The sequence below is a fragment of the Festucalex cinctus genome, chromosome 3 (assembly GCF_051991245.1).
Source record: "Festucalex cinctus isolate MCC-2025b chromosome 3, RoL_Fcin_1.0, whole genome shotgun sequence".
Lineage (NCBI taxonomy): Eukaryota > Metazoa > Chordata > Actinopteri > Syngnathiformes > Syngnathidae > Festucalex > Festucalex cinctus.
In genome coordinates, this window is record NC_135413.1 from 32,056,255 (window position 1) to 32,070,201 (window position 13,947).

The following is a 13,947-nucleotide window of genomic DNA, read 5'->3' on the forward strand; positions in this document are numbered from 1 at the left end:
CACAACCTGGACTGGTTGCCAGCCAATTGCAGCATGCAAAAATAAAATAAAATCAATTGCACAGTAAGATAATAAATGGGAATATTTTCTGAATGTTGTAATGCCAGATTGGTTTGAGCAGAGTTCAGCCGTGGAGGGGCGCAAAAATCGTCTGAATTTCCACATGCGTACTTTAACTCATTCAGCCAATTTCACATCTCCTTCACTCGCCGCTGTTTTACTGGATTTTGACTGATTTTTGCAAGGTGCACAAAATATTTCAACCTACCAAAAGAAGGATTAAAATCTTTTCTTTCATCGGGGGAAAAAAAAAAAAGTATTTTTCTATTTTTTTCTGTTTTGCGGCAATAAGCATTTGAATATAGCTAAGTTTCATTATTTATTATTCACAAATCTATTTAGAATTTTGAGTAATTGAGCTTTTTTTGTGGATCTCCTTTGCTGTGCTGTCACCTGCTGGCTGTTTGTGTAATAACTACCATTTCGTCAACCGTTCTTTGCAGTTGAGAGGCTGCATCAAAGCCTTCTGTATGCTCTAGTATAAAACAAAAAAAAAAAAACATATAAATACGTCTTTGGGACACTTAAAACATTTAAAGTAGAACGTATTTATACGTTTTTTGGGAGTAAATGAGTTAAAAGTAAAAAAAAAAAAACCGTTATCGGTGTTATCATGTGTCACGATAAAGTGTACAATTTGGTACATGACTGCTCAGGTCCACAGCGAAATAAAACTTTAAGGCAAAAAGTAACTAATCAGCCCGTGCCATACTACGGATTGTTACAATGTACTTTAAAAAAAAAGAAAAGAGGAAATACAGTAACCTGCCATTATAAAATAAACCGTATCCAATAAGCCGTCGTCATTTTAATCGTTTTTTGCAGAGGATAAAGAACCTGAATATTGTTTTATTATCTGCATGTTTTTCTTGTGTTTGCGTTCAAAATATCGGTTGCCTGAAACATCACAAGACTGATGCCATTTATTGACGTTTGGGAGATCCAATAAACGAGATCATCACTGTAAATATTGTCAAACGATTACCTCAGCGACTGTCAATCAAACCTTTTTTTGAATTTTTTGCACCTGCTCGTTTTGGCAGCGCATGAAAGCCTTGCCTCATGTTGTTCCTCTTGGGTTTTCAAGTCGGCGTTTGAATTTGCCAGCCGCACGCAAGCCGACACAGATCGATATATCGTCTCCCGAGCCGAATCGTTCAGATGCGCCTCGGCGGAATTGCGGCGGTTCACAAAGGTCAGCGGCGCAGGCTCGCCCGCCCTGACATTTTCCCAAATAAGCAAAATCGATGAGCCCTCGCTCGTATTCCATAACAGTGCGCGTGAGTGACATCTCCCTTGGGGGGGGGGGGGGCGGGGTTTGTTTTGAGACATCTGCGTCGGCGCTGCTAGCATGTGTCGCGCATACGGACGCATCTGACGCGGCGGCAGCTGCGACGTGACGCGAGGGAAGCCAAACTGTCGGCCTTCGGCGGGGCGCAGTCGACGATATGTTGCAGACTCACCTGCGATAAAAATGCAGTTGAAATGACACGATACAGAGAGACGATATTTCAAAACAAAAAGCAGGCCAACTATATTTGTTTTACGCATGTCAACTTATATGAAGCAACTTGTGCTCTCTTGTCATGTAGGAACAATTACCTGCTGTAGGATCCAGATGGGCTTAGTTATTAGTATTAGTTTGAGTTTTTTGTTGTTGTTTTTTTTAAACTGTAATATTTTGTGAGTGAAATATTAAAAAATGAAGGTCACTAATTAGGAATGTTAAGAAAAATAGATTCAGCAATATATTGTCATTTTACAGCGCGCAATTCTCGTATCAATTTCAATATGCGGCCGAATCGATACTTAAACATCAATTTTTGATGGAAATATTCAACAAAACGTCTTACTTAGGTTCACACTTTAAGAGTGTGTGTGTGTTTGTGTGTGTGGGGGGGGCGTTTGACCTCTGAGAACATATGCTTTTTAATTTTTTTTATTTTTTTTACTGTCCTAGAATAAAGTGCAATTGCACCTCCACTACATTAGGGGGCAGTGGCGCTCTCATTATTGGCAGAGTGTGCGCAGGGAGCATTCGCTCGGTGGTGTCGAGGTTTTGTTTGCACTAAGCATGCGTGCTTTGCACACAAAAAAAATAAATAAATTATCACAAATTATTTTATATATTTTTGTTTTGCAGGTTAAAGTTGTGTTTTTTTTTTAATGTTGTGCTCCTGAGTTAATGTTGGTGATCAGTTTGAATGCATTATTATTTATTGATTTTATGTCATTTTATTTTTCCGTATCTTATGGTTTGACATGGTCAGTCAAAAAAATGTTTATAGTTTAATTAAGGATTTAATTATATTTTTGAATTTCAGAATATTCAAGTAAACTAAAATTCTCAAAACATTTTTACCTTCCTTCTCCCTTCACTTCTATGGGGGGTTTTTTTTTTCATATTTTTTTCCCAAAATGTTGTTCTTGCATTTGTCTCACATTCTTGAAATGCGTCCCATAAAGCTGCCTTGCCTTCTGCTATATCGAAATGATAAAACTATAGCTGTAAAAATAAAATACATTCAAGATGAACCCTTAATGTTCAGATATTATTTATTGACACATTTTCACAATAATAATGCTTGTAGTTAGTTTTATACACATAAGATTCAATTGTTTGAAAGTTTTTCATTTTTATTTCAGTTACTAAAATGTTTTACCAGTTGTCGTTTTAATGCTACTGCTGCTAAGTACATCAACAACGCTTTCTTCTTCTATGTATTGACTGGCTGGATCCCACGTGGCACCACACTGCCCTCTCATAGGCCAGTCTTGAAACTACAACAAACATGCTTTTATGCAGGGCGTTCCAAAATGTTTCGTCGGCCAATAATTTTGACAATTTGCATTGGAGTGACCTCAAATTTTTCACAGCTCGTGTAGAAACCTTTCAAGTTTTTGTGCGGCTTTTCTATCTTTTCAGGTTAAGAAATGCCGTTCTGTTCGAAATCAATTTCGGTCTTAAAAATCGTCGTCGTGTGTGCTTGAACACGATTGTACGATTGTCTTACCTCGCTATAACGTGGTTCACGGATTTTTTTTAAAGTGCAATTTTGCATAATTTTTTTTACAGTAATATAGCCATTTTCTAAAAAATTATGAAGGTTTGAACAAGAGAGAAATGTGAGAACATGTAAATGCCTCAATGAGAAAAGTGTCTAAATTGTGCGGTCGGGGATTTTAGAGCCTTAAAACTTTTCTAAGAGTTGTAAAACATAAAGCGAACTACTTGGCGGATTTCATTTATTGCGGGTAGTTTTTGGAACCGAACCCCAGCGGAAAACGAGGGAACGCTGCGTGTTGGTGTGGATTCAGCACCAAGAACAGCACCCGCGCTTGAGCTTCTCTGCGCAGACGTCAACGCGTCCTGCCGCTTGAGTGTTGCGATGCTTTCTTGGCATCCGCCACTTTGCTGGGGATGAAAAAAAAAAAAAAAAAAATTCTTCCTTCCTTCTCCCCCAAGACTCAGCTGAGCTCGCCGAGGTCGGGAGTCACGCTTAAGTACACGCCTCATCTTTGCCGAGCTTCCAGAAAATGGACGCTCTTCTGGCTGACCCGTCGGCTCGCCCGCTGGAATGAGGCAAGCGAGCGAGCGACTTTCGAAGTGTGGAAGCCGAAAGGTCACGGGAGCGTTTATTTTCGTAGCCTTGATATCCAGCTTAGTAGACGTGTACTAGTAGCTTGGGATGTAATATCAAGTGCCACAAGATATCGTCATCGTCATGTCATGATATTAAAAAGCAGCACATCTGTTCAAAAAAAAAAGTCGGGTTGATTTCCAGTTGTGCAGTTCTAGCACCCTCTGGTGGCTAGTTTTGAATCCAGTTTAATTTTCACAAAGCATGTTTTGACCCTTCTATGTTTAACTCATTTGCTCCCAAAGACGTGTAAATACGTTTTATTTTAAATATTACCATTGTACCAAAGACATATTTATACGTTTTTTTTTCCTGTTTGTTTTATTTTCTTACAGAAGGCTTTGATTCAGAGGCTAAACTGAAGATAGCAACTGACATCGTCATAATCACACGAGACAAATGCTGTACATCACCATAACAACCCAATGACCTCATGACCTCATCCCCTTCATCTGACAATTAGTGTATATTTTAAACATGCCTTGTGAAAATTAAATGGCACTAAAAAAAAACTAGCCACCAGAGGGTGCCAGAACTGCACAAATGGAAATCAACCTGACTTTTTTTTTTTTGAACAGATGTGTTGCATTCAAATATCGTGAACATGACGACGACGATATTGTGGCAGTTTTAATATCACGATATCGCGCTTATCGTGACATCCCTAGTCGTCGTACCAGTGCGCTAAATTGTGTCACTGGTGAGGACAAAAGGATGTTTAAAGTTAAAAGACATGAAGGCTCTGGAATAAATGCTGAAACGGTGAAATCGGTCAGACGAGCGACGACGGGGGGGCGATACGCGTGTTCCGACACAATTCGATGTCGTGTCAAGTCAGACCTGTGGCCTCTTTTTTTTTTTTTTTTGTCGTCGTCACAGGCTGCCCGGCGTTCGCACCACACAGCCGCTGGTCGCCTCTGGCATCTTTGGCTTTTTTTTTTTTTTTCTCTTCCTCAGGATGAATGCACGGGAGTGTCAGTCGTGCCATTAGTGCGTGCGGAGCACACTGGCCGTTCAGTGGGAGCAGTCATGCCCGGGGGCGATGTATTCATCAGGGCGTTTCCATATTCCGGCGGCTGCCAAATGGCAGCAAACAAACGCGAGCGGCCAGCCGGCCGAGCTTGCGAGCCTGTCACACCGACGCGCGGTTCGCATGTCAATCACAGAAAGAAAGAAAATGCTTGTTTAGCATTTTGATCAGCGCCAAGATATATGTGAAGATGTTTGGAGGAGGACAGCATCTTTTCTGTCTCCGCCGCATCATTTTTCCCGGCCATGCGTGTCTTTGGAACGTGGGAGGAGACCGGAGTACCCGGAGAAGACCCACGCGGGCACGGGGAGAACATGCAAACTCCACCCAGGAAGGTCCGAGCCTGGACTCGAACTGGAGTCCTCTGAAAAACAGAAGGGGGTGCTCTGTTTTATGGAATCATTTTTTTTCTTTTTTTTTTCTTTTTTTTATAATGTTTTCCCCCCTGTTTTTCGGAGTAATATTTTTTTTTTTCTGTTTTTTGGAATAATTTTTTTTTCTGTTTTTTTTTTTTTAGTAATGTTTTTCCCCCTGTTTTTCGGAGTAATTTTTTTTTTACTGTTTTTCTGAATAATTGTTTTTTTTTCTGTTTTTTGGAATATATATATATTTTTTTAATAACGTTTTTTTCCCCTGTTTTCCGAAAAAAAAAAAAATCAGTTTTTCGGAATAATTTTTTTTCTATTTTTTGGAATAATTTTTTTTTATGACAGAAAAAAAATATTCAGAAAAACAAAAATAAAAAAATAAAAAATTACTCAATAAAACAAACCTCCCAAAAACATTAAGTCAGAAAAACAGAAATTTGTTTTTTTTCAAGTGACTGCAATACACTTCCGTAGTATTGCATTATATTTATATATTATATTATATTATATTATATTATATTATATTATATTATATTATATTATATTATATTATATTATATTATATTTATAATAATTTTTTTCTGTTTTTTGGAATATTTTTTTCCCCCCTGTTTTTCGGAATATTTTTTTAATGGCAGAAAAAAAAAAATCAGTAAAACAGAAAAAAAAAATATTCGGAAAAACACTCGCGCACAAAATGACCCAATCCAGCGCGCGCTGCGCTTTTATGCGTGCGTTCTATTTTAAAGCCGTTCCAAGGTCACTTGAGATTATTCGTGTTGTGCCGCAGACCCGCGTAGACGATTTCATTAATTGCCTTTACGTTTATGGATTTACACTTTGGATCAAGTCATTAGCATGTGTCCTTAACAAGGTTGAACAATTCATCTTGGCAATCGGCTGCTATTCTCAATGAACAAATCAATCAAGTTTTTTTTTTTTGTGTGTAACTACAGTAAATGCAGATTGATAACGAGCAGTTGGTCGGATATGAGACGTGAATGTAATTTTGGAGTAAAAGCAATCGGCCCACGATCGTGTGATCGTGCGACACGCAACCTGATTATGTCGGACAGGTTGCGAAAAAGCCAACCGGCTATTTTGGCACAATTTAGTGCGGAAAACAAATTAGCTCTTGCATAATATGATCACTGGATTTATGAATCTGTTATAAAAGACCAACTGTTTTCCAAGTACATTTGAATTCTACCAAATACACCGCTTAACTTGTGATGTCAACATCTCGTGCAAAAAAGGAGACATACACATCGCGTCGTCTTTTTTTTATTTTTTTTTCCCTCCCCCAAGCAGTTTCCAGAAAATGACATAATCTGGCGTCCCGTCCCCGCCAAATTGTGTTTGTTGACATTTTCAACCCGCTATCACTGAAAGTCTTTTGGGATTAGATTGTGTAACGGGACGGAATTTGTAAACAGGGTCTTTAAGTGTGCTTAGTGTGCTAAACGTCAAGGCAAGCGACCAAAAAAACAAAACAAAAACAAATGCACGCCACTTGAGTGACGTCCAGTCGAGCGGATGACAAGAGCGACACATCATCATCATATATATATATATATATATATATATATATGAGGGGTGGGAGAAAGAAATCGATATCACAAGATATTGTTGCACTCTCTGTTGCAATAAATTATCGATACACTGACGGTAGATATCGATATATCGTGTCCAGTTGTGCAGTGTGATGTTCTAAATGTTGATGCACTTTAATTGGTCTCACTTTACAATGTTTACAGTTATACGGCTAAGAGGCAGTTAGGCACTACACGATTATTTGTACATATATTATTTGTAATAATTAGACATTTTCCTTTTTATGGGCATTTGTTGGCTTTTTCAGTCACATATCGTGATATATTGCAATTTTTTTTTTTTTACAATATATCAAAAAAACGTAGATATCGTGCATCGTGATATTATCGATGTAGTGAGCCAAATATCGTCACAGTATCGAATCGTGGTTTCCCCGTATCGTCCCACCCCTCGTCTCCCAGGTGGCGAACCCCCGCCGACCGGCAGCAAAGGCACGCGACGGTTCCAGTCCTCCACCCGTCCGCACTTTATGATGTCATAAAGTGAGCACTCGCTCGTTTTCTCAGGTTGGGGAGGGGCTGCGAATGGAGGATAACGCCACGTCCGTCATGTGTCGCATTTAAATATCGTGAACATGACGACGACGATATTGTGGCAGTTTATTATGCCGATTTTTGTAATTGTGGTGTGTAATAATTGAATTCCATCTTCTCTATTCTGTTTTTTGTGTTTTTTTTTCTTCAACGGGGATGGGTGAGGGAAGCGTCTTTCTGTTTGTTTGTTTTTTGTTTTGTTTTTTTTGCTGTTCAAAATCCCCAAAGGCAGGCCAAGGCGACGTTCGCAAACCCCTCGAGATGCTTGTAAATGAAATTTATGTCGCGTCGCGTCCCTGCGGGGCGTCGCAGACAAAAACCTCCGTTTGTTCCCCGTTAAGACGGCGAAACAAAAACACAGCAAAGTGTCGGTCGGGTGTGGAAATATTACGATTGAGGATGCGGGACGGAGCTTTTAATTGATTTTTTTTTCACCCTGCTCATTCCCACTCTCCCATCCGTGGGGGGGAGAAATCTCGCTTTGTCGTCTATCTGGAGGGAAGAAGGAGCTGCTGAGGAGGAAGAAAAATGGATTTGACGAGGGGGAGGCGCGAAGGCGAGCGCCTCGAGCAATGGCGGCGTTAGCGCACCTTGAGTACAGTGCATCGGCGCCGTCTCCCTTTCCCGCAAGGTCACACGGGGCCAGCAGGAAAAAAACAAAGCAAACGGCCGTGAAAAGGATCCCAGCTGCACTTTTCCCTCACCTCGCCTTGATGTCGCTTTCAAATTCCGACTATTTCATCAGAACTCGCGTGCTCGTGCGGAGGTTCCACTTGAAGGTCGCGCGGCGTCGTGGCGGAAGGCGCGGCCCCCGTGCAGCAAACATGTTGGGAAAAAAAAAAAAACATTTTTGAAAGCGGCGCGCTGCAAACAACCGTCAGCTGCGTCTCACGCGCGGAAGCCGGAAAAAACGAGGACGACGATTAGCCGCAGTGTTTGGACTTCACTTATGTCAACATATGCCCCCAAATTAATACAATTTGTTCCCCCGTGGTGGTGTGAAAAAAAAAAAGCTGGAATGGCATTTTAGAAAAAAAATAATTAACTCTTTCACTCGCCGCCATTTTCACATTTCGCAATCCTGTTCGCTCCCGGCTGTTTTACTGGATTTTGACTGATTTTGCAAGACCCACAGAATATTGTGTTCTATTGCTATAAAAACATGGAACCTACCAAAAGAAAGATTAAAGTCTCTTCTTTCATCAGGAAAAAAAAAGTATGTTTCTATCTGTTACAGTTTTGCAGCAATTAGCATTAGACGAGAGCTAAATTTCATCAGTTTACACAAATCTATTCAAAATTGGAAGTAATTGAGCTTTTTTTCTAGATGGCCCTGGTTGATCTCCTTTGCTCTGCTGCCACCTGCTGGCCGTTTGTGTAATAACTACCATTTCTGCAACCGTTCTTTGCAGTTGAGAGGCTGCATCAAAGCCTTCTGTATGCTCTAGCATAAAAATAAAAAACAAAAAAACGTATAAATACGTCTTTTGGGTACTTAGAACATAAAAAAAAACGTATTTACACGTTATTGGGAGCAATGAGTTAAAGTGATACTTCACTTATTTAGCTCATTATAGCAATAAAAAGTGAATATTTTGTCTATAATTCATTTGATACTTACATTATTTTTCACGTACAATTAGTACCTTTAAAATCACATTTTGCAACATGCTGTCAACTGAAAATGACATCACAAGGTGCTCAGGTAACCAATCACAGCTCATCTGTTCTCTCGGTTTGGTCATGTGACATTCACAAGCCGAGCTGTGATTGGTTACCTGAGCCCTTTGTGATGTCATTTTCAGTCGCCAGCAAGTTGCAAAATGTGTTTTTAAAGGTACTAATTGTGCGCAGCTTCCTTCCGAGATCACGTGACAAAACGTTAGGTCACGGGTGATGTCACTTCGATTGACGATGACATCGCGCCAGTTTGCTCTTGTCACAAATAAATCGTCTCGGTGGCCGAATTGTTTGTGTTTCAAGAGGGATTCAATTAAAAAAAAAAAAAACGATAATGGCGCCTGGGCTCTCAACAGGTTAATTAATTATGTAAAGGCACAATAAAGCGGCCTCGCCTTGCCTAAGTCTCGTCTCATTTGGGTCCAAAACTTGGACAAAACAAAACAAAACAAACAGACGTATGATCTCATGTGGCGCACATTTGAAATCGTATTTTGTTTGACAGATGTCAGCTTCCCTTTTGGCGGATTTTGTTCACAATTTCATTGGCATTGCGGCACATCGATCTTCAATCTGACCGGCTTACTGCAGTTGGCTCGCGTGGAGACGTTTCATCATTTTTTTTTTTTTTGTGGGCAATCCGCTCTCTCTGCTGTTTTTTTTTTTTTCTTGTAAGTGACCCCGCACGACCTGCGGTAAAAATATACAGCGGTGCCTCGACTTGCTGGTTTATTTCGTTCTGTGACCAAGCAACTAACACAATGGACTCGAATCAAATCACTTTTGCCCACTGAAATGAACCACATTTGGGTTTTTTTGTTGTTTTTTTCAAAAATAGTAAATAGTACTGTACTGTGCTGTAATATAACAGAATGTAAAAAAAATAAAATAAAAAATAGAGAAGGTTTATAAAGTGTAATTGCTGTAATCAGATCGAGCATTTCTTATTTGTGTGTTTTGACGGAAATGCATTGGCTCCCCTTGCCCACATGCTGTGGCATCACAGTACCTCCACCCATTCACAAACTCATTCAACTCGAATTCCAATTATATTGCCAGCTTGTCGGTGGAATTTAGGTTTGAAAACGACTGTAATCACAAATAAAATCCCAAATGGGTCTTTGAAAACAGCGAATAAATTAAGAGGGCAAAAAAGACAAAGATACTCCAACAAGTGCAAAAGAGCTAGCACTAGCTAAGGGATAAAATAGCGGACGAGGGGAAAACACTGCGGCCAAAATGGCGGACGAGGAGCCAAAATGGCGGACCGGGGGTAAGCGTCGAGTGCGCCTTAACTCGAGGACTCCCAGTAGTTATGAATCAAAATCATTTTTCTCCATCTCAGGGGGCGGCCATTTTGCCACTTGCTGTCGACTGAAGATGACATCACAGTTGGGGCCCAGGCAACGACCAATCACAGCTCCCCTTTTTTTGTGTGAAACCGCGCAGTGATTGTTTTTTTTTTACCTGAGACCTGAGCAACTGTGATGTCATCTTCAGTCGACAGGAAGTGGCAAAATGGCCGCCCCCTGAGATGGATAAAAACGGCTGGATTTTGCTGCTTAACTCATAATGCACTAATGGAATATGAACCAGAATAACCAGATTTAGACTCGACTATGTGATGTCAGGAATCTTTAATGCTGTGTGATGTACATGATGTCAAGAATCTGTAATCGCGTTTACGGGGTCAACAGCCAATCAGAGAATTCCATGTCAGTACTGGTACTCATTGATTGTCTATATAAGGGTCTGAGTATTGTGCGCGTTTTGCCGGATTATTGCCAGCTGTTCCTCTGTGCGTCCCCCGCAGCCCAAGGGGGCTTGTTGTCTCGTGATTCTCGACGAGTCATGTTGTGTGAATAAATAGTTCGAACCTTATTTGTGTCCGCGCTCTGGGATCCAACATCTCAGAATACGACCGAACCTTCATACGTCGATTTGGTTGGGACTCATTAGCGGTGCAAAGTCGACCGTGGCCTTCCCCTGACGTCAATGGCACCGCTTGGCCCGACCGCTGACATTTGCTCTCGCGTACTTTGAGGCCAGATGGCAGATGGCGCCTCCAAAAAAAGCAGACAATACGAGTGCGCTTTTGTACAACAACAACAACAACAACTTCCCCTTCACTCAGCAAAAAAACAAAACGAACAACGGATCGATTTATCACCCAAAAATAATTCACGAAGTGCTGATGGAATGTCAGGAAGTTGAACTTGGGGCGAAACGTGGATGTATTACGGGGGCCGCGGCCGCGCCTGATTGATGCCCTCCTGGTTTGGTGCGCTCGCTCGAGGCGAAAGCGTTTCACCAAAAGGGATGTCGCGCTTCTCTTTCACCTCACCTTCGTCCGGCCGAATCTGTCTCTGTCTCGCCGCTCTCGCCGTTTTAGCCGCGGCGGAAGACGGCGAACTTGAATTTGTCATTGAACCGCGCGCGACCGGCGCCGTGACGGAGCGTTTCCCGCTGCTACCTCGCAGTCTGCTGGGTCAGAGATGCTGGATGGATGGGGGGGGTGACTTTTGGTGTAGACTCAGCACTCCTGGAGCTTAAACAACCAACTGGGCGCACACCCGGGAATACAAATGTGGCCTGAGTCACCCCTGCGACGGCGCCAGCAAGTAAGGACGACGTGCTGATTTTGCGGAGGCGGTGCAAGTGACGGGACCGGAGTCGGAGATGAGCGCAGTGAGTCAACTGTTTACTTGCCACGTCGAGAACGGCAAATAGCGCCGAGTTGACGTCGGCGCGATTCGTGAGAGGGTACATCGGCGTCGTCGTCCAGAGCCGGAAGTGATGACGGAAAATTCTCTTTGGAAAGTTACCGCTGCTGGTCTTATTGGACCTCAGTGCAGCGTTTGATGGTGTGATACTGTTTAACAGGCTGGGAACTTGGGTGGGACTAAATGGCCCAGTCCTAAAATGGTGGAGGTCCTTCTTGGAGTTATTTTGCGATGGTTGGAAGTTTTGAATCTGATGGAACGGTCTGGAGTCCCTCAAGGGTCAATCCTTGCACCACTTTTGTTCAGTCTGTCTGCCGTCCTTGGATCAACGTCAACGTTGGTTTTCTTGGCTATGCAGCTATTTTTTATCAGTGTCCCCAAATGGCAGCATTTCAACTAATGTGTTGTGTAACTGTCTAAAACATATTAACTGGATGAACCAAAACTTCCTTCAGCTAAACCAAAAGAAAACCGAGGTGCCGCGGTGGGTGTATACCCTGTGCCTAGTCAACAATGGGATGTTGTTGTTGTGGTTGTTGTTGTTGCTGCCGGCGTGGTTATTAAAATGAGCGACCTGCATACCATTGAGTCATTCACTCTTCCATGATGAGATGTCAGGACATTATTTTGGGACTTTTCTGGTTTGACTTATTTTAGTCCTGGTTCAAAGCAGCGGTTTGGACGTTGATGTCCTTGAAGCAATAAACTGCCGAATCATCCGAAGATGTGATGCTGTGCGATTGAACTTGACCGGCCTAACCTCAATTTAAGGCGGAATTAAGCCCAATTCGCACCGGCTGCGGAAAGGACGCGGTGCGATTTCCCTACGGCTTCCGTAGCAAGGACTGCAATTCACACCGAGCGTGTTGCGTGTCCGGAAATCTGCTCCCGACAGACCACAAGATCACGTGCGATCACGTGCGCAATAATAACCGTGTATATAGAGTCCTATTTGTAAACAATAGCCACGCTTGCCTGTTGTCACATCGATATGTTTTTGGACATGATTTCTGGGACTTCTACCATGGCTCTTCTACCATGAGTAAGTTCGTTTTGTGTTTAAATAGTGTCATTTTGTCATGTTTAATTTATTATGAGCTCATTTTTTGCGTTAATTGTCCGACTCATGTCATGCTATGTAGCTAGCTAGCTTCCTTCCCAAAAGAACGAGTTCGCAAACGGTTTTATTTTGAAATATACCGGATTTACCTTGATGCCGACGCCCAACTTCCTGTCCGGCTCGTGTCATTTCTTCAGCGTCATGAAAATCCGCATGCGGCGTTCGGAAGAAATAGAACGCTTGCGGAAACCTTCCGTAACGCCGCAGTCGTTCCTCACCGCTCCGCAGCTGGTGTGAATTGACACGTAGACTTGAACGCGTTCTATCGTTGCGGCGTCCGTTCCGCAGCCAGTGTCATGTCAGTGCCAGACTCATGTCATGCTATGTAGCTAGCTTTTTTGTCTTAAATGTCCGACTCATGTCATGCTATGTAGCTAGCTAGCTTCCTTCCCAAAAGAACGAGTTCGCAAACAGTTTTATTTTGTGTCACTCACAATGTAGTGTTTTTGGCCGTAAATTTAGGATACTCATCTTTTTATCATCTCATATCTGCGGAGGAGCGATGAGGTCGCACTGCAAAATATTCCAAACGTATCCGATCTAGGACCACATATGAAAGTAAACCTAAATTACGGGTGTAAAATTAGGCAAACAAAATCGGATTTTGGTCAGCCTTGGAGGGGAGATCGAAACCAGACTTTCTTGTCCAACTCCAGTTTGTCACCTCACGAATGCGTTTCTGGAAGATTAGTGAAAAATCCTCATAAACACCCTCCCGAACCTTCCGGTTCATGTCGACCCCCGAAGTATGCTTTGTCCTCGTTCCGTTGCATCGCGTACTTGGAAGCGACACAGATGTGAAACCTTATTGTCGGAATCATTTGGCAAGCAAAGAAATGATGTCATTTCTGAGAGAAACAACGTCGGAACAGATGCGCAGATACTCGAAGCAGCTCGGAGCACTGAGCTGAGAGGCTAAAAAAAAAAAGAAAAAGCTAGCAGAATAGAAGCGAGGTAATGACAGAGGGGAACAGGTGGCGACGTCACACGTGCAGGCCTGCAAGGTGATTCACAGATCGAGAGAAAAGTGAACATCCGCACACACTTGTTGTTGTTGTTTTTACGTTGACGATTGACTTTGCCGGAGGGGAAACCAAACAACCTGAGAAGCACTTCAACGCAAATCAGTTCTCGCTTTGATTGTTTCATCCATCAAGAGTATCGCAGCTTAGAGAAAA

The 13,947-nt window shown here is 42.1% G+C and overlaps 1 long non-coding RNA gene across 4 annotated transcripts in view; it reads left to right on the forward strand.

The window, feature by feature from the left end:
* The window catches only part of LOC144016480 (uncharacterized), a 125,070-nt gene that overhangs the window by 32,102 nt on the left and 79,021 nt on the right, over positions 1-13,947 (forward strand). The window lies entirely within an intron of this gene.